The 20,441-nt window shown below is 42.8% G+C and overlaps 1 long non-coding RNA gene across 2 annotated transcripts; it reads right to left on the bottom strand.

Moving 5' to 3' along the window:
- Nucleotides 1-216: 216 nt before the first annotated feature.
- LOC145507957 (uncharacterized) lies at nt 217-15,646 on the bottom strand. 2 transcript variants are annotated; one of them, XR_014055254.1, is made up of 6 exons: nt 14,766-15,646; nt 4,279-4,437; nt 3,650-3,777; nt 3,021-3,361; nt 1,156-1,231; nt 217-772 (listed from the first exon to the last, which is right to left on the bottom strand). It is a non-coding gene; the product is annotated as an uncharacterized LOC145507957 (long non-coding RNA). The 2 variants fall into 2 exon arrangements; XR_014055255.1 differs by lacking the exon at nt 14,766-15,646 and adding an exon at nt 7,778-8,759 and having other exon boundaries at nt 1,156-1,226.
- Nucleotides 15,647-20,441: the final 4,795 nt, after the last annotated feature.

Genomic DNA, 20,441 nt, shown 5'->3' with positions numbered 1-20,441 from the left:
AGCCAAGACTAGCACCCAAACTTCCTCCCTAACTGCAAGTCCTGTGCCTTCTCTAACAAGCTATATTCATTTTAGCTATGTCCTATATCCTGATAATAACACTTTCTGTGCACAGTGTAGTACTGGGCCCAAAGCACTTGAGGCTCCTATCCCCACTTCACTTATCAGACAGCTAGGCTCTGAAAGGAGCCATCAATAATTAATCATTATTGAGACTTTTGAGTTCAATGGTCATAAACTTTATAAATGTGTTTAAAATATGTTAAGATAGGCACAGTCTCCATTTATAGAAAAGAGAAGTCAATCCAGGATGGTTAAATGACATGAGGTGACATGTTAGATTATTTAGCTAGTATGTGGCAGACACAGGTTTTGAACTGGAGACTCTAGCACCAAAGCACTGCTTTTTGTATAGTGCACACTGCCAAGATCATGTGACAAGCAAGTGATGGTGGTGTGAGAACAGCCTAGGATTTCAGCATCTGATCCAGTATTCTGTCCTTTAGACTGTGAAGACGTGCTGGGAAAGGATTGATATGCACATAGATATATCCATATACACAAACACATTGTTTCAAACACCCTCTAGTATAAATACAACAATTTCATCCAAATGACTGACATAATTGTAAACTTGTGGTTATTTTTGAAACTGCAGAGTTTTTCTTTCAATGTCCTAACCTAAACTATGAGCACATGTGCTCTCACCAGAGGAACAGAGTGCCATTCTGAGTTTCAGACCCTGTGGGAGATGATGGATAAAGACCTTATCCTGTTAAAAAAAAAAAAGAGTTGTCAATATTTTGGTTCTTGCTTCAAGGTGCACATGGGGCTCCCAGTCAGTTTGGGTTTAATACAGAATTGCTGTTACAGTTTAACTCCCTGAGAATGTTGGTTTATTATACAGAGATGCTGGCAGACATTTTAGACTTGCAAAATGACTACCAATCACAGTTCAGGCTAAATTGATTCTAAATTCGTCCTGCTGATGTGGACTTTTGGAGAGTGGGAAGGAAGGGTGGGTGATGCTGTCCTTATTGAATTCCTGCTGTGCTCTGGATAAGGCAGTGTGTTCCTCACCCCAAGCTGGTGATGTGTCCCTCCCTGGCTCTGCATATTGGCTGAACATACCCCTAAACATGGAGAAAGACTCACCTCAGGCTCTAAGAACACACTCCTTGAAGCCTTGGTTCACTTGGCATTTCCCCTTGGTTTCTTCAGAACGCCTGCCCTTCAAGACAAGGGCACGTCAGACCCACTGTGAGCTGCCCGATCAACCGCCCCCAAGGCCCTTCACACAGTGGAACTGCAGCTCTCAGATGCCTTTCCACCCCGGCCACCGAGCTCAGCTCAGGAACAGAAGATGGCTTACCAAGTGACTTTGCAACATCATGTTAGCTGCTTTTATAGTCTTCTAGAAGGTGAAAGAAATTAGCCTGCCTCCCTTTTTCTTTCCGATGATGAGTCTAATTCCCCCAGCTTAGAAAAGAGCACCAACCGAGAATTTTTTTTTTTTTTTGTAAGATTGAAAATAAGCCAAATGGCTCAGGTGCTGTCTCAAACAATCAGCACGAGCCCCAGCTGAGCCCTGGGCCAGAGTGGCTACAGGGAATCCCCTCCTCGGCGTGAGCTGTGGCTCAGGAGTTTGGACATGTTGAGGATGCCAGGGGCCAGCTCGTAGTGGGAGAGAATGTGGGATCCTTGTGACTTTTAGGATTTGGCATCGGCCCTTGCAACTGCCATTTCCAGTGTGATCTGTGGGTGCCTGTGTGCTAGGATCCCCATCTAACAGAGCCCAATGAGAGGGTGAGCTTAGGTGTTCCCTAGGGTGCCTTCCAACTCCAGCATTCTGATCTACGTAAGATGCTCAGTAAGTGGGAAGTGTTGATCAGGGTTATTATTGAGTAATTTTCTTAAGAGCTCGAGCATGTCATACATTTAATTTTTAGCTTTATAAGTGACTCATTTTTATGGCATATGAACAAGTCTTTTATTCACTTAAGAACCTACTGCTTAACAGCAGGTGAGGGAGGACGGGATGGTTTTTAAAGGGTTGTTCTGCCAAGCCTCCCATCAAGAGAAGCAGATGTGCGATAAAAAGGAGCCATGGAGGGCAGGGCAGATAGGAGCATTCCCAGGAGGTCCTATGTCATCTCAGGTTACAGTTCCCTGTAAGGAAAAAAGACCTTGGGTGGCACGGGTAAAAAGGTGACCTGGGAGGTACTTGACCCTCTTTGGCTTTAACAACAAAGCATGAAATCCAAGGCTGATCCATCACCACTGATGTCCAGCCCAGAGTCTAACCTGAGACCAACTGCTGCCTCCAAGTTTTCAGTTCTTTGGTTTCTGTTTCATGGGGCTCTGGGCCTAAGTGTTCCATCAGCTAACAGGCTCCAGCTGCAGAGACACAGTTCCAGGCTTGGGTGCACTGAGAGGTGTCAGCTCCTCCCTGCTTTAAGGGTACAGCCCCGGCAGGGTGCCAGCGCCAAGGGCAGAGTCATCTGGCTGATCTGACCCATGATTGGCAGCCCTGGAGCTGTGTGCTGTGCAGCTACTTTGTGCCCTGGTACCCAGCTCAAGACTGCTCCAGGCCGAGGTGTGAACTCTGCTGTGTTTAGAAGAGGAGAAAGCAAGCCCCTTGTCTTAGAGCTGGCTGTCAGCCGGCTGCACCCTGGGTTGGAATCTTATCTCTACCAGTGAGATCTGGGTAACCTTACCTCTCTGAGTCTCAGTTTCCTCATCTGTAAAGTGTAGACTCTGTCTTACAAATATTTAGTGCTGCTCCCACACAGGGACTACCTTAGGTATTGAGGACACAGTGGGATCAATAAGGACAAGACAAACAGCGTCCCACCCTCATGAAAACAGACCTCCTTTGGTCTCAGGAGGATTCCAGGAGATTACATACAATGCTTAGCATCATGTTCAACCCCAGTGAGTGTTCACTACATGTTAGCGGTCATGAGATTTCCTCCCAAAGACAGATGGTAGAAAATCTTTTAAAATGTATTCTTTCTCACCTTTATCTTTACACATGTATTTCTCTTCCATGTTCCATTTGTCTAACTAACTTGAGTTCTTCCATTTCTGGGTTTAATGGTCACTTCCCCAGCATAGCAGCTGCCTCACCAGGTCCACATTTAGGCTCCCCTGTTGTGCGTTCTCATGGCGACTGGCACTCTACTTTGAGGTAGCCATCCCCTTGGTAACTACTACTCGTTTAACGTCTGTGTTCCTGACTAGACTGTAAATCTGGTGTGGAAAGCACCCACGGCTGCCTGAAGCATCAGCACTGGGCTTTGAGATTCTCCATGAATGTCTGCCAATCGGACTGGCTTACACGTGGAGGGGACGTTCTCCTCTGAAAGAGAAAAGTACATCAGACCAGAAAACGGAGAACCTGATCCATTAGGAGCACATGGCTCCTTTCTTTCCTCCCTCTTTTCTCTCTGCTCATATGAAGAGGACAGACAGCCAAGAGATGGCTGAGAAAACCAGCCATGCCCTGGACAGCACCCACATCTCCCTGGAAGCAATCAGGTAACCAGGAAGGTATCAGTTACCTGATATCAGGCATCAATCAGGTAACCATATTACGATGCAAAGGAAGGCAAGAAGGGTTCCCTGTTAGTACCAAGCATGTACCCACCACCTCGCAGGGCACTGCTGAGAAGCCGGCAGGCAGAGCCTTCTCTGAGACCGTGCACCACAGTCACGCTTGTCTGTTCTTCCACAGTCAGATTGTGTGATTAAAGGAAGAAGCCTTGTCTCATGTAGCTATAGAGAGAAGAAGGTTGAGAAAATGAAATCTGACTCCACATGACTGGAATGATAATTAGCAGCAGAAATGTAACCATGTTGACTTTTCACTCTGTCACCCAGAGTGACAGGAGCCGCCCCCTCCAACCTCCCACCTCAGTACCTTGAGAAAGAGACACAGTCATTTACATGTGACTCACTGGAAAAGTTCATATTCTTGCCCTCTAGTACACTGTGAGATTTAACAAAGCAGCACTGTGACCTGACCCCAGTGATTTGCTTCTGGCCAGAACCCAAACCCTCAGGGCAGTGCTGTACTTCCCACATGCATTCCTATAGACCCACCACAGGGAATGGCAGGGAACAGCATGGCAGTCCACCAGGCCAGGCCTTCCCAAACCTCCATGCCGTGGCCCACTCTGTTCTCTCACTCAGAGGCCCCTTCCTTCAATATAAATTTGGAAGATTATCTATCATCTATCTACTATTTAAAGAGATGGGAATATCAGACCACCTTACCTGCCTCTTGAGAAATCTGTGTGCAGGTCAAGAAGCAACAGGTAGAACTGGACATGGAACAATGTACTGGTTCCAAATCAGGAAAGGAGTACATCAAGGCTGTATGTAGTCACTCTGCTTATTTACTTATATGCAGTGTACATCATGCAAAACGCCAGGCTGGATGAAGCACAAGCTGGAATCAAGATTGCTGGGAGAAATATCAATAACCTCAGATACACAGATGATACCACCCTTATGGCAGAAAGCAAAGAACTAATGAGCCTCTTGATGAAAGTGAAAGAGGAGAGTGAAAAAGGTGGCTTAAAACTCAACATTCAGAAAACTAAGATCATAGCATCTGGTCCCATCACTTCATGGCAAATAGATGGGGAAACAATGTAAACAGTAAGAGACTTTATTTTCTTGGGATCCAAAATCACTGCAGATTGTGACTGCAGCCATGAAATTAAAAGACGCTTACTCCTTGGAAGGAAAGCTATGACCAACCTAGATAGCATATTAAAAAGCAGAGACATTACTTTGCCAACAAATGTCCGTAGAGTCAAAGCTATGGTATTTCCAGTAGTCATGTATGGATGTGAGAGTTGGACTATAAAGAAAGCAGAGCGCCAAAGAATTGATGCTTTTGAACTGTGATGTTGAAGACTCTTGAGAGCCTCTTGGACTGCAAGGAGATCCAACCAGTCAATCCTAAAGGAAATCAGTCCTGAATATTCATTGGAAGGACTGATGTTGAAGCTGAAACTCCAATATTTTGGCCACCTGATACGAAGAACTGACTCATTGGAAAAGACCCTGATACTGGGAAAGATTGAAGGCAGGAGAAGGGGATGACAGAGGATTAGATGGTTCGATGGCATCATCAACTCGATGGACATGAGTTTGAGCAAATTCTGGGAGTTGGTAATGGACAGGGAAGCCTGGCGTGCTGCAGTCCATGGGGTCACAAAGAGTCGGACACGACTGAGCGACTGAACTGATCTATCTCCCTACCTCTCTATCTACCTAGCTATCAACTTCTCAAACCTGCATTCATTCTTGAAGATTAAGACAAAATATTTTGTCTCTGATCACCTTCCTTCCCTCAAGTTACAGTTCAGTGCTTTTATTCTTAAACTTTATAAAAATGTAGTGAAGTTATTTATAGATTTTCTCCTCACTAAACTGACAACAGAAACCAAATCTTGTTAATCTTTCTTTCCCTTTCAACTAGTAGAGTGCCTAGCACATTGTAGATACAGAATGAATGAAAAGCAGCTTGCTGCTGCTGCTGCTAAGTCGCTTCAGTCATGTCCGACTCGGTGCGACCCCATAGACGGCAGCCCACCAGGCTCCCTGTCCCTGGGATTCTCCAGGCAAGAATACTGGAGTGGGTTGCCATTTCCTTCTCCAGTGCATGAAAGTGAAAAGCGAAAGTGAAGTCGCTCAGTCATGTCCGACTCTTAGCGACCCCATGGACTGTAGCCTACCAGGCTCCTCCGTCCATGGGATTTTCCAGGCAAGAGTACTGGAGTGGGGTGCCATTGCCTTCTCCAGAAAAGCAGCTTAGGCATTGGCAAACCTCATCCCAGGACCAAGGGGTCAGCCAGAAAGCCCAAGGAGAAGTACATGTGCCAGAAACTGCTCCTGGGTACTTTTTGTGGACAGACTGTGAATACAATAAGACTTTGAAGGCTTGTGGGCACATGAGCAACATGAGGGAGTGGAACTTTGGGTGCAGACTTTGAGGGTAATGGGAATGATGAGGTTATGATATGAAAATCTTACGCTCTTTCTACAGATGAGAGAACTGGAGGTTGAGAATGTTAAATGTTTCTGTAAAAACTCACACTGCTGGTAAACAAATCTGGCTTAGAATCCAGATCTGATTTCAGAGGTTGTATTCTTAGATACTATGCAGAAACTCAACCAAATGTGCAAACACTGTCTTGAACTAATATCCTTTAGGTCTTCAGGGAACATTCTCCTAGCTTGTGAAGTGACTCCAGCATGTCACTAACCCTGACTATGCCTACTTCAGTTTCCTATTCAGGAGCACTGAGGTAGGTGACTATAAAGGCAGTTTCAGGCTCTGATTTTCTCTGGAATGCAAATGGTTTCCTAATCTGGGGATCAGTGTGGTCAAATCATAAGTGTACTTGTGTATTAGCCCTGAAAAGCTTTTTCACAGGTTGCAATCATGACTCCAAAACACAACAAAGACTGTGAAATATGATCTTAAGTATTATCTTAAAGGTCTAGTCATTCTTCCCAAATGGGCAGTTAGAATATGCTCAGGCACTAAAGCATGACTGTTGAATTCACAGAAATCATCTGTTTATCTGAATAGTCGTACTCAAGTCACAGCAAAGCTTTCACTTGCTCCCTACCGCCTTACGGCCTTTATTCTACCTGTAATTCTGTATCATAGTGAAAGAAAGCTCAGCACTGCACTACTCCGACCTGTGGCACCTCCCCCCACCCCATCCCATAAGTCTCCATCAGACATAAATGCATTTCTCTGCCTTCAGGCTGAATCTTAGGGTAGAGCGTCTCTGAAAATGTCTGTGTGGTTCAGGATGAACTTCACAGTGAAAAGTTCCCACCCAAACCACTGACTAACATCCTGTTGTTGTTTTCATCAAATCTATGCAGTCCCTCCTTTAATTTGGCTTTCATTTGGAGCGATCTGTCCGATGCCATTTTCCTGAAACATTCAGAACAAGATACAATCTCATTATGGTCAGTGACAGAGTGGACCTTTCAGAGCATAAAGAAACATCTGTCCTCCATCTGCAGTGCCTAAAAAATAGGGCTTTCAATAGAGTACATTGTAGGACTCTAATGCCTTTAAAGGGCAAGAAATTCATTTCTGACTAAAATCTCCATAACTATGTCTAACAGAATATTTTCCTCTTACATACTGTTTTTCAAAGAGCATTTAAAGGCCACTAGTGAAGAGCATTTAATAAGAACATAATCTTTAGGTTCAACCAGACCTGGTTCAAATTCTTTTTCTGTCATGTAGTAGCTGTGTGATCTGGAAAGTGACTCAATCCTGATAATATTAGATTATATCAGGTATGTAAAATAGAATAATTGTACCTGCCCTGGGAGATAACATTGTCAAAGAGAATGACGTGTGTGTGTGTGTGTTAGTTGCTCAGTCATGTCCAACTCTTTACAACCCCATGGACTGTAGCCCGCCAGGCTCCTCTGTCCATGGGATATCCCAGGAAAGAAAACTGGAGTGGGTAGCCACTTCCTTCTCCAGGAGATCTTCCTGACCTAGGGATCAAACCAGGTCTCCTGTATTGCAGGCAGACTCTTTACCATCTGAACCACCAGGGAAGCCTGAGTGACACTTAGTTGGGCACTAAATAAACATCAATTGTTCCTACTTCATTGTTGCTGCTGTTAATCCTCAGGGCAGAGTGGCCTGATTTCTCAGGCAGCTGAAAGAGCACAGGATTTGGAATTAGAAGACCTGAATTTGCACCCTGCCACTGCCACTTACTAGTTGTGTGGCCTTGGGGAAATTACTGAATCCTCCTCAATTCAGCTTCCTCACCATAAAAGAAGGAATATAAAAACTGATGCCAAAAGCTCAATTTCTCTGCACACTGGTGCCAGATCAAACCTCAGAGACAAGAGTGAAGTAGAGAAGGAAGTTTTATTACTTTGCCAGGCAAAGGGGAATACAGCAGGTGCCTGCCTCAGAAAACTATGTGTCCCCCCACATGGAAAGGATAGTGAGTTTTATAGTAATGCTTCAAAGAGGGTTTGTGATCAGCTCATGGACGCTCTTCTGATGTGTTGGTGGTGAGGTAAGGAGGAATCTGCATCATCAACCTTCAGGTGTCAACTGGTCTGGGGTCTACATGCTTGTGGGCAGCATACCATGGTTAACTGTAACTTCTTCCACCTGGAGGGGGTTTCGGTATCTGCAAAAAGCTCAGACATTGTTGTGTGTATCCGTTGATGGGGAAACAGGACCTTGTTTCTCTTGACTGTTTATCCCTAGTCTTGCCTGCCCTCCCTTCCCTAATTAACAACGGCTTGAATTTGCCCATTGGGACTCAGGAAGGTCATGGAGGCTGAATAAAGGTTATTTCCTATAATCAAAGAAATGGGGGACACAGAAAGGCTTTGTGCCCAGGAGCCCCCATAGAGCCCTGTTTGGTATCAACACTAACTTGTGAGGTGCAAATGAGCTGGCTTATGTGAAATATATTTGCCAACTGTCAAACTCTAAGCATTTAGCATTAGCATTATTTTGTCATTGTTAATATTATGGGCTGAATGTAAATGTCCCCCCAAAATGCATATTGAAACCCTAACTCCCAATGTGATCATGTTAGGAGGTGGCAGCTGCTGCTTCTAAGTCGCATCAGTCGTGTCCAACTCTGTGCGACCCCATAGACGGCAGCCCATCAGGCTCCCCTGTCCCTGGGATTCTCCAGGCAAGAACACTGGAGTGGGTTGCCATTTCCTTCTCCAATGCATGAAAGTGAAGTCGCTCAGTCATGTTCAACTCTTAGCAACCCCATGGACTGCAGCCTACTAGGCTCCTCCATCCATGGGATTTTCCGGACAAGAGTACTGGAGTGGGGTGCCGTTGCCTTCTCCGTTAGGAGGTGGGGCCTTGGGCAATAATTAGATTTAAGTGAGGTCATGAGGGTGAAGCCTCTAGGATAGGATTAGTGTCCTTACAAGAAGAGAGAGTCTGGAACTCTCTCTCCTCTCCCACTCCCCATCTCTCTTTTTTTAATTTATTTTTTAATTGATGTATAATTGCTTTACAGAATTTCCTGTCAAACCTCAACATGAATCAGCCATAGGTATACGTATGTCCCCTCCCTCTTGACCCTCCCTCCCATCTCCCTCCCATCCCACCCCTCTAGGTTGATACTGAGCCCTTGTTTGCGTTCCCAGTGACATACAGCAAATTCCCCTTGGCCATCTATTTTACATATGGTAATATAAGTTTCCATGTTACTCTCTCCATACATCTCACCCTCTCCTTTCCTCTCCCCATGTCCATAAGTCTGTTTTGTCTATTTCTCCATTGCTGCCCTGCAAATAAATTCTTTGGTACCATCTTTCTAGATTCCATATATATGCATTAGTATATGATATTTATCTTTCTGACTTACTTCACTCTGTATAATAGGCTCTAGGGTTCATCCATCTCATTAGAACTGACTCAAATGTGTTCCTTTATATGGCTAAGTAATATTCCATTGTGTATGTGTACCACAACTTCTTTATCCATTCATCTGTCAATGGACATCTAGGTTGCTTCCATGTTCTAGCTATTGTAAACAGTTCTGCAATGAACACTGGGGTACATGTGTCTTTTTCAATTTTAGTTTCCTCAGGGTGTATGCCTAGGAGTGGGGTTGCTGGGTCATATGTTGGTTTTATTCCTAGTTTTTTTTTTTTTAAATCTCCATGTCATCTTCCATAGTGGCTGTATCAATTTACATTCCCACCAATAGTGCAAGAGCGTTCCCTTTTCTCCACACCCTCTCCAGCATTTATTGTTCGTAGACTTTTTGATGAGGGCCATTCTGACTGGTATGAGGTGATATCTCATTGTGGTTTTAATTTGGATTTCTCTAATAGTGAGCAATATTGAGCATCTTTTCATGTGTTTGTTAACCATCTGTATGTCTTCTTTGGAGAAATGTCTGTTGAGGTCTTTTTCCCACTTTTTGATTGGGTTATTTTTCTGGTATTGAGTTGTATGAACTGCTTGTATATTTTAGAAATTAATCCTTTGTCAGTTGTTTCATTTGCTATTATTTCCTCCCATTCTGAGGGCTGTCTTTTCATCTTGCTTATAGTTTCCTTTGCTGTGCAAAAGCTTTTAAGTTTAATCAGGTCCCACTTGTTTACTTTTGTTTTTATTTCTACTACTCTAGGCGTTGGGTCATGGAGGATCTTGCTTTGAGTCATCGAGAGTTCTGCCTATGTTTTTCTCTAAGAATTTTATAGCTTCTGTTCTCACATTTAGGTCTTGAATACATTTTGAGCTTATCTTTGTGTATGGTGTTAGGAAGTGTTCCAATTTAATTCTTTTACATGTAGCTGTCCAGTTTTCCCAGCACCATTTATTGAAGAGGCTGTCTTTGCCCCATTGTATATTTTTTCCTCTTTTGTAAAAAATAAGGTTTCTGGGCTTTCTATCTTGTTCCATTGGTCTATATTTCTGTTTTTGTGCCAGTACCATACTGTCTTGATGACTGTAGCTTTGTAGTATAATCTGAAGTCAGGAAGGTTGACTTCCTGAAGGATGTCCTTCAGGAGAATGTCCTTCCTGAAGAATGAAGGACCAGCTCCATTCTTCTTTCTCAAGACTGCTTTGGCTATTCAGGGTCTTTTGTGTTTCCACATGAATTGTGAAAGTTTTTGGTCTAGTTCTGTGAAAAATACCATTGGTAATTTGCTAGGGATTGCATTGAATCTGTAGATTACATTTGGTAGGATACTCATTTTCACAATATCAATTCTTCCTACCCAGGAGCATGGACTATCTCTCCATCTGTTTATGTCATCTCTTTTATCAGTGGTCGTATAATTTTCTCTATATAATTCTTTTGTCTCTTTAGGTAGATTTATTCCTAGACATTTTATTCTTTTTTGTTGCAATAGTGGATGGGATTGATTCCTTAATTTCTCTTTGTGATTTTTCATTGTTGGTATATAGGAATGCAAGTGATTTCTGTGTATTGATTTTGTATCCTCCCCTCCCCATCTTAATTCATCTTTCTACAAGCCAGGAAGAGGGCCCTCACCAAGAACTGAATGTTGACCTTGGGCTTCCAGACTCTGGAACTGTGAGAAAGACATGGCTGGCTGTTGTTTAAGCACCCAATCTGTGATATCTTGTGACAGCAGTCCAAACAGACTAAGACAACACCACCACCATCGAATATTTTTCAGAACTTTTAATTTACAAAAGTCTTGATTATGTGCTCAAGTGATGATAACTGATTTCCACTCAGCCTCTGAAGTGAGGGTTCTGGGACAGACTAAGGGAGCACTGAGGGTAAACCATCTGTCTTCCCCAACAAAACCTCACCATTACGTATTAGGTGTATGAGTTAGTGTGGATCTCCATGGACATTTAATGTTCACATGTCTGAAGAGATGCTGAGGCAGAAAACGGTTGTTGACTATGGCCTCTGCCTATCATGTGTTGTTTTTCTGTTATAATTGTTTGGTTTTTCATATTTCACCTCCTCCCCATCCCCACCCCCACCACATTTAAAACAACTGGCAATCCAGCTCCTTCTACTTTCCTGGGAACTTGATCCCTTTGTCCTGCCCATAGGGTGGAAGTCCTTGGGCTTAGGGCTTTAAAACTAGCCAAACTTAAGTTTGAAGTCTGCTTCCCCGACTTTCTGTGTTACCTTGGTCAAGTCACTTAACCTTTCCACACCTCCATTTTCTCATATGCAAAATGGGTGAGACTACCTGGTTGGGAAAAGTCAATAAGACAGTACATTTAAAATTCTGAGAGCCACATCTGTCAGCCAGGGTCACTCACCAGCTTCACCCTCCTTCCTGGAGCTCTTGTATTATCCCTGCTTGCTTCTTTTACCTGATTATTGACACCTCTCCAGGGCTTTTGGTGAGATGATCACCAACAGAGTCAGCAGCTATTGTTAGCCTGTAAGCAAGTATTCTTGGGGAAATACTAATCAATACTGTATCTCAGTAAAAACAATACACTTTATTAAATATATATGCTGATTGAATATTTGAAAGAGAGTGTGTAAGCTTGGATATTCACAATATCTTTGGTGGATATATACACAAAAAAAGGTAACACTGTAGACCCTTTTCTCTGCATATCTTTTTGTATTTTCTTTTAATTTTGCATCATGTGCATATAATAACTATTTTTAAATTTCTTAAAAAATGTCAGTGATATGGGAATATGTTCTTCATTTGGATATTCTAGAAAGAGTTCTCCAATGCCCTGAAGGTTAGCATAAACTCCAGAACTTTCTAATACATGGATAGGGGAAATTGTGTTTTTTGAAGCTGAAAACCACTGTCTAATAATAGCTTATTAAAGGCTAGAAGAAGAGATTTTAATTCTGTGGCCTCTTTGCTGTAGAACATCTATAACCTCTCACCTCAAGGTGTGCAAAGAAAGCATTTGTCACCAGTAATAGGAGTAATGTTAATGGAGAGCTCACTGTGTCAAGCACTGTTATGTGCATATTTCCCACATTACATCAAGTTAATTTTCACAACATTCTTGTGAATTGAGTCATTATTATTCATATTTTACATAGCAGAAAGTTGAGTCTCAGAGAGTTTCCTAATTAGCAAGTGACAGAGCTGAGATTCAAACCTACTAAAGGTTTTTTAATGTTTCTTTTTTATTGGATAAATTTGGCAGGTAACATTGTGTAAATTTAAGGTGATATTTATCACATTACATACTTATAGTATCATCATCTATATTATACTGTACATTAGATCTCAGTTACTTATAATTACTCATTACAAGTTTGTACCCTTAAACACTATCCGTCTTATTCCCCTACCACTAGTCCTCTGGTAACCAGCATTTTATTCTGGTATTTTTATTTGTTTTTATAGGTCAAACCTGTTGTAGGTTATGATAAGGGGCATTGGACTATTATAAGGATTAAATTAATTAATATATTTAAGTGCTTAGAACAGAATTTCTTATAAGTATTCATTTTCATTAAATACCAATATTAACATCTTGGAGTCAGAGAGGAGTTTTGTAAGTTAGAAATAAGTGCAAGTCAGCAAAAGTACAGGAAGTCATTTTTATAAACTGAAATATGTTAAGGTCCCATTTAGTCTTTAACTTAAAAGAGTTCTATGTTTTTCAAGATAGTTTTCCTTGTTTTCATTTCCTATGTATGCCATTGCCTAGATCTTCCTAGAAGCTCTCCTGCCATAAATTTTTTGTGCTGCTCCTCCTCCCCCAGCATTTTACGCTTTTTCATTACAGACTTTTTTTTTTGGCCCTGCCATATGGCTTGCAGGATCTTAGTTCCCCAACCAGGACTGGAACCCATGCCCCTGCAGTGGAAGTTCGGTGTCCTAACCACTGAACAACTAGGGAACTCCCCCATCATAGACATTTTTAACATAAAAAAAGAGAAAGATAATATATTAAGGTGTAGCTATTAGGATGACCACCCACACAAGCAGAAGCTTTGTGTTTGGATCTTCCTGAGTGGTTCTGATTGGGCTGTGTTTCTACCTGTGGGAGCTGAGAACAGGTGAAGCAGGAGACTTGCAGGGCAGTTTGCTGTTCCAAGTGGTTAAGTCATAAAGACAGTTTGAGATCCTATTTTCAACATGTACGGGAATAGCAACTGCATAACTGCTTGCTATATAAAGCAAAAGAACAAGAAATATCTGAGCCTGACTGACACCATGTTTCTGCAGTCACATGCCGGGCTCACAAAAATACAAAGCAAGAGAGGAAAATCCCTTCCTTTTGCCACCAGAACTGCCTTATTCTCCCACCAGAACTGTAGTCTATTTGAGCTGCTCTAACAAAGCACTGGGGGCTTAGGGGGGGTGGGGCCTGGACTTCTTGCTATTCCTCAACAATAGCAGGTAATCTCCCATTTCAAGGCCTCCACCCAAATGCTCTTCTTCAGATACCGGATATCCATGTGGCTCATTCTCACACCTCCTTCAAGCCTTTCCTCAGCTGCCTCCTTTTCAGTGAGCTCTTCCATGATCTACATATTTTAAATTTGTAATTGCCCATCCCAATTACTCCCTTCCCCTGCTTTATTTTGCTCCATAACCTTTATCACCAGCATATTTTAGCTCCTACTCATTTGCTTTAGTGTTTATCTCCCTCCAAGAGAATCTAAACTCCACAAAGGTGGAGACCTTATTTTATTCACTGCTATCTTCCCAGTTCTTAGAACTGCGCCTGCCACAAAGTAGATGTTCCATAAATATTTGTTAAATGATTGAATGAAATCCTCAGAGGAGGATAATGAAGCAGAGAGAAGCTCAGTTTTAGCCCAAGATCACAGGACTAGTGTGTGCAAGGTTCAGCATTAGAACTCAGCCAGAGCTCATTTCACTCTTTCAACCTTGTTCGGGGCTTCTCTGGTGGCTCAGTGGCAAAGAATCTGCCTGCCAGTGCAGAAGACACAGGTTCAATCCCTGATCCAGGAAGATTCCACATGCCGTGGAGCAACGAAGCCCATGAGTCACAGCTAGTGAAGCCCATGTGCCCTAGAGCCCATGCTCTGCCAACAAGACAAGCCACCACCATGAGAAGCCCGTGCACCACAACAGAGTTGCCCCTGCTGGCTGCAAATAGAGAAAAACCCAGCAGCAATGAAGACCCTGCACGGCCAAAAATTTAATACATAAAATTATATTTTTAAAATTCTGGTTTAGCAGCTGAGAGGGGGGACTCCCCATCCAACCATAAGAGCTGGCTGGCTGGGCTATACTGTGGGGGAGGCACTCACCAAGGTTCAAATGCAAATCCTGCTAGAAGGGCTGAGCTGAAACAGAACCAAGTCTTTTGGCAGCACTGTTGAGAGTCTGATTAAGGCAAGTCATTTGAAGGCATATGAAGGAGCGTTCCAGTTTTAAGACTGGCTTTAACTATTTTTCTTTCAGCTGTAGCTTTCCGGGACGATGAATGTACCATATGTCAGTATCTCCAGGTTCCCATACAAATTAGGAAACTAAAAATGCCCGATGATTAAAACAGATTTCTGCTTGTTTCCATGGGAAATCAACTGCTCCAAAACCTTAGGAAACTGGGAGGGAGGGAGACTGTTCAGCTCGAGGTGCTGTCTCGGAGTGGCTGCACTCTGCCTCCTGCCTAAGTTTCCCTTCAGTCTGTTCAACATTTTGGACAGGCAGGGGGGTGGGGTGTAGTCCTAGGTGGCCCACCCTGCTGGCAGCCAAGTGACACAGGAAGACCAGTGTGTCTTATCCAACTCCTATGAGCCTCCTGCCTCCAGGGGACCAGACACTCGACTCCAGGCCCTTCAGTGCTGGCTCCCAGGCCAACCACATAGGAAGGGCCGCTTACTAATGAAAGACGCTGAACAGTGCCGAGCCTCCGGCCTCATCCTTCCAGCATGGTTTCAGCAAGTGTTGAGCCCACTAGTAGTCTTCTGGTAGACCAAGGGATGTCCCCTCCAGGACTCTTGTTTGCAGACTCACTGCTGGCTACTCACAAGTAGGCAGTGATAATTTGGAGAAGTGGGAGGAGTGGCCTCAAAACAGCAAGGGGGCCCTGGGCAGCTATACCAAGGATGTCTCTAGAAGGCTGTGATGTTGCTTGCTCCTGCCTGCCCCAGAATTAGCACCAATTTGCCTAAAAGAGAGAATGTTCAGAGAAAAGGCTGCAAAAAGATTTCAGTGTTGTCTTGCCAGTGGCCATCTTTTATCTTCTTTGGCAAAACTGGCTCAGGTGCTTACCTTAGCCTAAGTTGCTGTTTAGTTGATAAATCGTATCCGACTCTTTGTGACTCCATGGACTTTAGCCTTCCAGGCTCCTCTATCCATGGTATTTTCCATGCAAGAAAACTGCAGTGGGTTGTCATGTCTTTCTCCGAAGGATCTTCTTGATCCACAGATCAGGAAGTATTGGGAGGTGGGTTCTTCACCACTGAGCCAACCTGGAAAGCCATAACTTAAGTTCAGGGTTGATCAAACCACACCACTACTCTCCCTCAACCATCAGGCAAGCTGAGGGTGAAAAAAAAAAAAACTTTTTTCTGCTTTCCTAACCCGTAATGCAATTCAGGCATGCCAGGGTGAGGTCCAAAGCTGGAAACTCAGCAGTAAAGTTGCGAGTAGAGTTTAAATTTGGATCCAGACAGCTTACTAACTTACTATCTGGGAGACCTCAGGGAACTCAGAGTCATAGTTTGAGTGTCTCTAAAGTGGTGATGACGATACCTCTTCCTCAGTGAGGTTACCAGAATGAAATAAACTAACTTAAGTAAAAACACTCATACTGAGCCTGGCAGTAGGTGCTCAGTGCCTATGGCTTCTCTCTTCTTTCCCTTTGTTGCTATGTTTTACTGCCAAAATTGGAAACATATAGCTTGGTGAGCAATAAATAGGCAATGCTCCTCCCATAGCCATTATTACCAGCACTAGGAGAAGGCAATGGCACCCCACTCCAGTACTCTTGCCTGGAAAATCCCACGGACGGAGGAGCCTGGTAGGCTGCAGACCATGGGGTCGCTAAGAGTCGGAAACGACTGAGCAACTTCACTTTCCCTTTTCACTTTCATGCATTGGAGAAGGAAATGGCAACCCACTCCAGTGTTCTTGCCTGGAGAATCCCAGGGACGGGGGAGCCTGGTGGGCTGCCGTCTATGGGGTCGCAGAGAGTCGGACACGACTGAAGCGATTTAGCAGTAGCAGCAGTTCAATTCTTCTCAGAATTACTACTGGCGATGCAGATAGTACAGAGGATTCCAAATCCTTGTATATATTATCCCGCTGGTAACACATCAGCCATGCTTGGTTGTCTTGCCTGGGTGGAATGTTTCTCAGAGACACTAAATGGAAAAGGACAGTGTGTCTGTCTTCTGCCAAAATAAGCCACTGGTAGGTCCTTGTGGAATTAAGACCATAGATCACAATGCATTCCAAGTGCCTTCCCCTAGGCTAGTCAAAATATTTTAACTTCTCTAGTCTTTAAATGACTCACAGGCGTGATTCCTTACCCTGAGGCCATCCTCAAAGGTTCCATGAAATCAAGATTAGAAGACACAGGCAAGTGTTATCATTTTGTGGTCCTGGAGAGGCTTTCAGTAAATCAATCTTTCCATCACAGCTCTGCTATACAAAATCATGCTCTGGTGACTTGATCTATTTCTGCAGATTTCCAGTAATAGCTTCTCAATACTGTCAGCTCTGTTTCTACCCCAGCCCAGTTCTAACACTTAGTACCCAGAGTTGACACAAGCTCCACAGGTTAAAGGCGAAGTCCTCCACATGACTATCTTCACTTCAGATGCTAGACATAGTCTTGGGAGGTCCCCAGACCACCCACTCTTCTGCCCAACTAGCTACAAGTTTGGGGGTTCCATGACTTTCCCAATGGCTCAGTGGGTCAAGAATCCAACTGCAATGCAGGAGACACAAGAGATGTGGCTTTGATCCCTGGGGGAGGAAATGGCAACCCACTGTAGTATTCTTGCCTAAAAAATCCCATGGACAGAGGAGCCTGGTGGGGGTGCAAAGAGTCAGACATGACTGAGCATAATAAGCACAATAAACAATATGACGACTTGAAAAATTCACTAGAGTGACTAACAGAGCTCAAGTACTAGACTGATTATAACTTTACTGGATACAACCAAGAGCAGCCAAATGAGATGCATGAAATGAGGTCCAGGAGAGAACACAGAGCTTCAGTGCCCTCCCCCCATGGAGTCAGGGCATGTTACTCTCCAGAAACATCTATGAGTTCATTAACCAGGAAGCTCCACTGAGCCCCAGTGTCCAGGGTTTTTACTGGGGTTTCATTACATAGGCACAATTGATTAACTCATTGGCCTCATGATTGAACTCAATCTCCAAGTACCCCAATCCCCAGACGTCAGGCTGGCCTAAGGTTCCAACACTCTAATCACATGGTTGTTCCTTCTGATGTCCATCCCTCATCCTGAAACTATCAAGAGACCCAGGTGAGTCACTTCATTAACAAAGACACTTCATCATTCAGGAGATTCTAAAGGTTTTAGGACCTCTGTCCCAGGAATGGACAAACATCAGATATATTCTTCATTATATCACAGTCTCTTAATATTTACAAACCATCAGGGTTTTGAGTTTAAGCTTTTTCCTTGGGGCAGTGGAGAGATATTTGAAATAAATTGAAGTCATCATGTATTGAGAAACTACTATGGCCAGCCATTCACAACACGTGCTGAGAGTAGTATTTGGACAATAAATTGGGCAACTGTGTGGAGGGTGGTCTGGCTGAAGCTCAAATGGGGAAGACTGAGAAAGAGGCAGCAGCCGCTGTGTAGCCACAAAGTGGTGAGAGCTAAACTAGGGGAGCAGAAGTGGAAATGCAAAGGGAGACGCTGAGAGAGATTTTGAAGGAAGCTTTCAACTGACCATTTAAAGTTTTTTTTCCATTACAAGAGACTACACAATGGACTGAGAAATTAGAACTACTTGAAGAGTTAAACTACCTTCCAAAGATATCCAAGTAATATTGACAAAGTGGCTCCTGTGTGATTAACAGAACTTTGTATTCTAAACATTAAAAAATTCAACTAACATTAGAGATCTTAATGCTTTACCTCTTGAATAAATTTCAGGACCCCTGTCCTCATCATTAATACCATATTCCCATTCATTCTTCTGAACAAAAAATGGGGACTCCCCTTGTCTTCAAATGAAAGACTTGTTTCTGTTTTAAAATGAATATTGTCAGTTTTCACCTTTCAAATAGCCTTCTGAAATTTCTTCACGTCTAAGTTCAAGATCCTTCATCTCCTTTAGATCAAAAATTCATGATGTATCCCTGAATAAATTATGTATAAAAGAGAACCTGTAATATTGTTGCATTAAACACTAGCTATTTCTTCCTGCACACAGATTTCAGTAAACAATAAAAGCAATATTTCAGAATTCTGTATGTTTTTCTCACACTAATTATTAAAACACTGAATTACTCATATCTGTAGAAGTTCTGCAATATGACAGATGTTTTAGATAAGAATTTTTCAAATAAAGTAATTTAACAGAGTTAAATTTAGGGGCAAAGAGAAATGATGATTATTTCATTGTATAGAAATAGAAATGAAATAACAAAAATTACATATAGTTTGCTCAGGCAATAAGCATTCATTTTGTTGTTATTTTTCATTTGCTAAGTCATGTCCAACTCTTTGATACCCCATGGACTGCAACACACCAGGCTCCCTTGTCCTTTACTATCTCCCTGATTTTGCTCAAATTCATGTCCATTGAGTCGGTGATGCTATCTAACCGCCTCCTCCTTCTCCTTTTGCCCTCAGTCTTTCCCAGCATGAGGGTCTTTTTCAGTGAGTTGGCTCTTCGCATCAGGTTGGCAAAGTGTTGGAGCTTTAGCATCAGTCCTTTCAATGAATATTCAGGGTTGATCTCCTTTAAGATTGACTAGTTTGATCTCCTTGCAGTCCTAATGTTTACTTTAAAATTTTTAAATTATGTATCAAGCTATTAGATGTTGACTTTTAAGAAAATTGGCAACTGGCAATTCTTCATGTTTGTCAATATGCTTTAAAAAATTTGGAGAAAAGACTCCTTTGACATTATATTAAAATAATTAAGTGAACAAGTAGTTTTTGAACCTCAACTCGATGGGAAACAGAAAAAATCTAAAGTGTCAAAAAAGATGTAATTAGCTGTTGAATATTAATAAAAATTAACATTTACTGCATGTTTACAATGTGGCAGGCATTGTGCTAATCTAATCATCACAGTCACACTGTAGATATTAATACTATAATTTATCCCCATTAAACTATGGAGAAACTGAAGCTCAGAGGTTAAGCAACTTACCCAATTTCTCACAGCTAAAGATTCATTACTATAAACACTTACAAAAAAGAAGTGTTTTTAAAAAAACTTTATGGAGAGAGAATTTGAATAGGACATTTAAAGACTGATGGAATTTGGAAGAGAGTAGAGAGATGAGAAAAAAATGAGAGAAAGCAAAAGGTAGTGTGAAGATCTGCACAAAGTCAAGGTGATAGTAGAGTCACAGAGCCAATGAAGGTATGTGCCAATGGGGTGAGAGTGCCCCTCAGGGCAAACGACTGCAACACTTATGAAGGTGATTTGGACAAAAATTGGGTCCCTGGGCATTCAGTTACCATATTAGAAAAACATGCAATGCAGGTTAAAATCCAGATAAATCCAAATCCTTTTCATTAAGGAGTTACACTACTTCTGTCCAGCTACTTGAGGCCTTGCTGGAATCAGAAGATGGAACCCTACTTATGTTGGGGGAGGTCATCGAAAAGACGTGACAACTGGTTTGACCTGCAAACTGGACCCGAGCAGTTGGAGGTACCCTACCTCCTCTCCTGTCCTTGGAATATGTGTTCTGTTTGCTTCCCCCACTCCCAGAAGCTGCCCCACGAGGACGTCCCTGGAAGTCCAGCAGTTAA

This window comes from Giraffa tippelskirchi, chromosome 5, assembly GCF_054371585.1.
Source record: "Giraffa tippelskirchi isolate mGirTip1 chromosome 5, T2T-mGirTip1v1.2.pri, whole genome shotgun sequence".
Lineage (NCBI taxonomy): Eukaryota > Metazoa > Chordata > Mammalia > Artiodactyla > Giraffidae > Giraffa > Giraffa tippelskirchi.
Note: the sequence above shows the minus strand (reverse complement) of the source record. Positions and strands in the feature narration are given on the sequence as shown.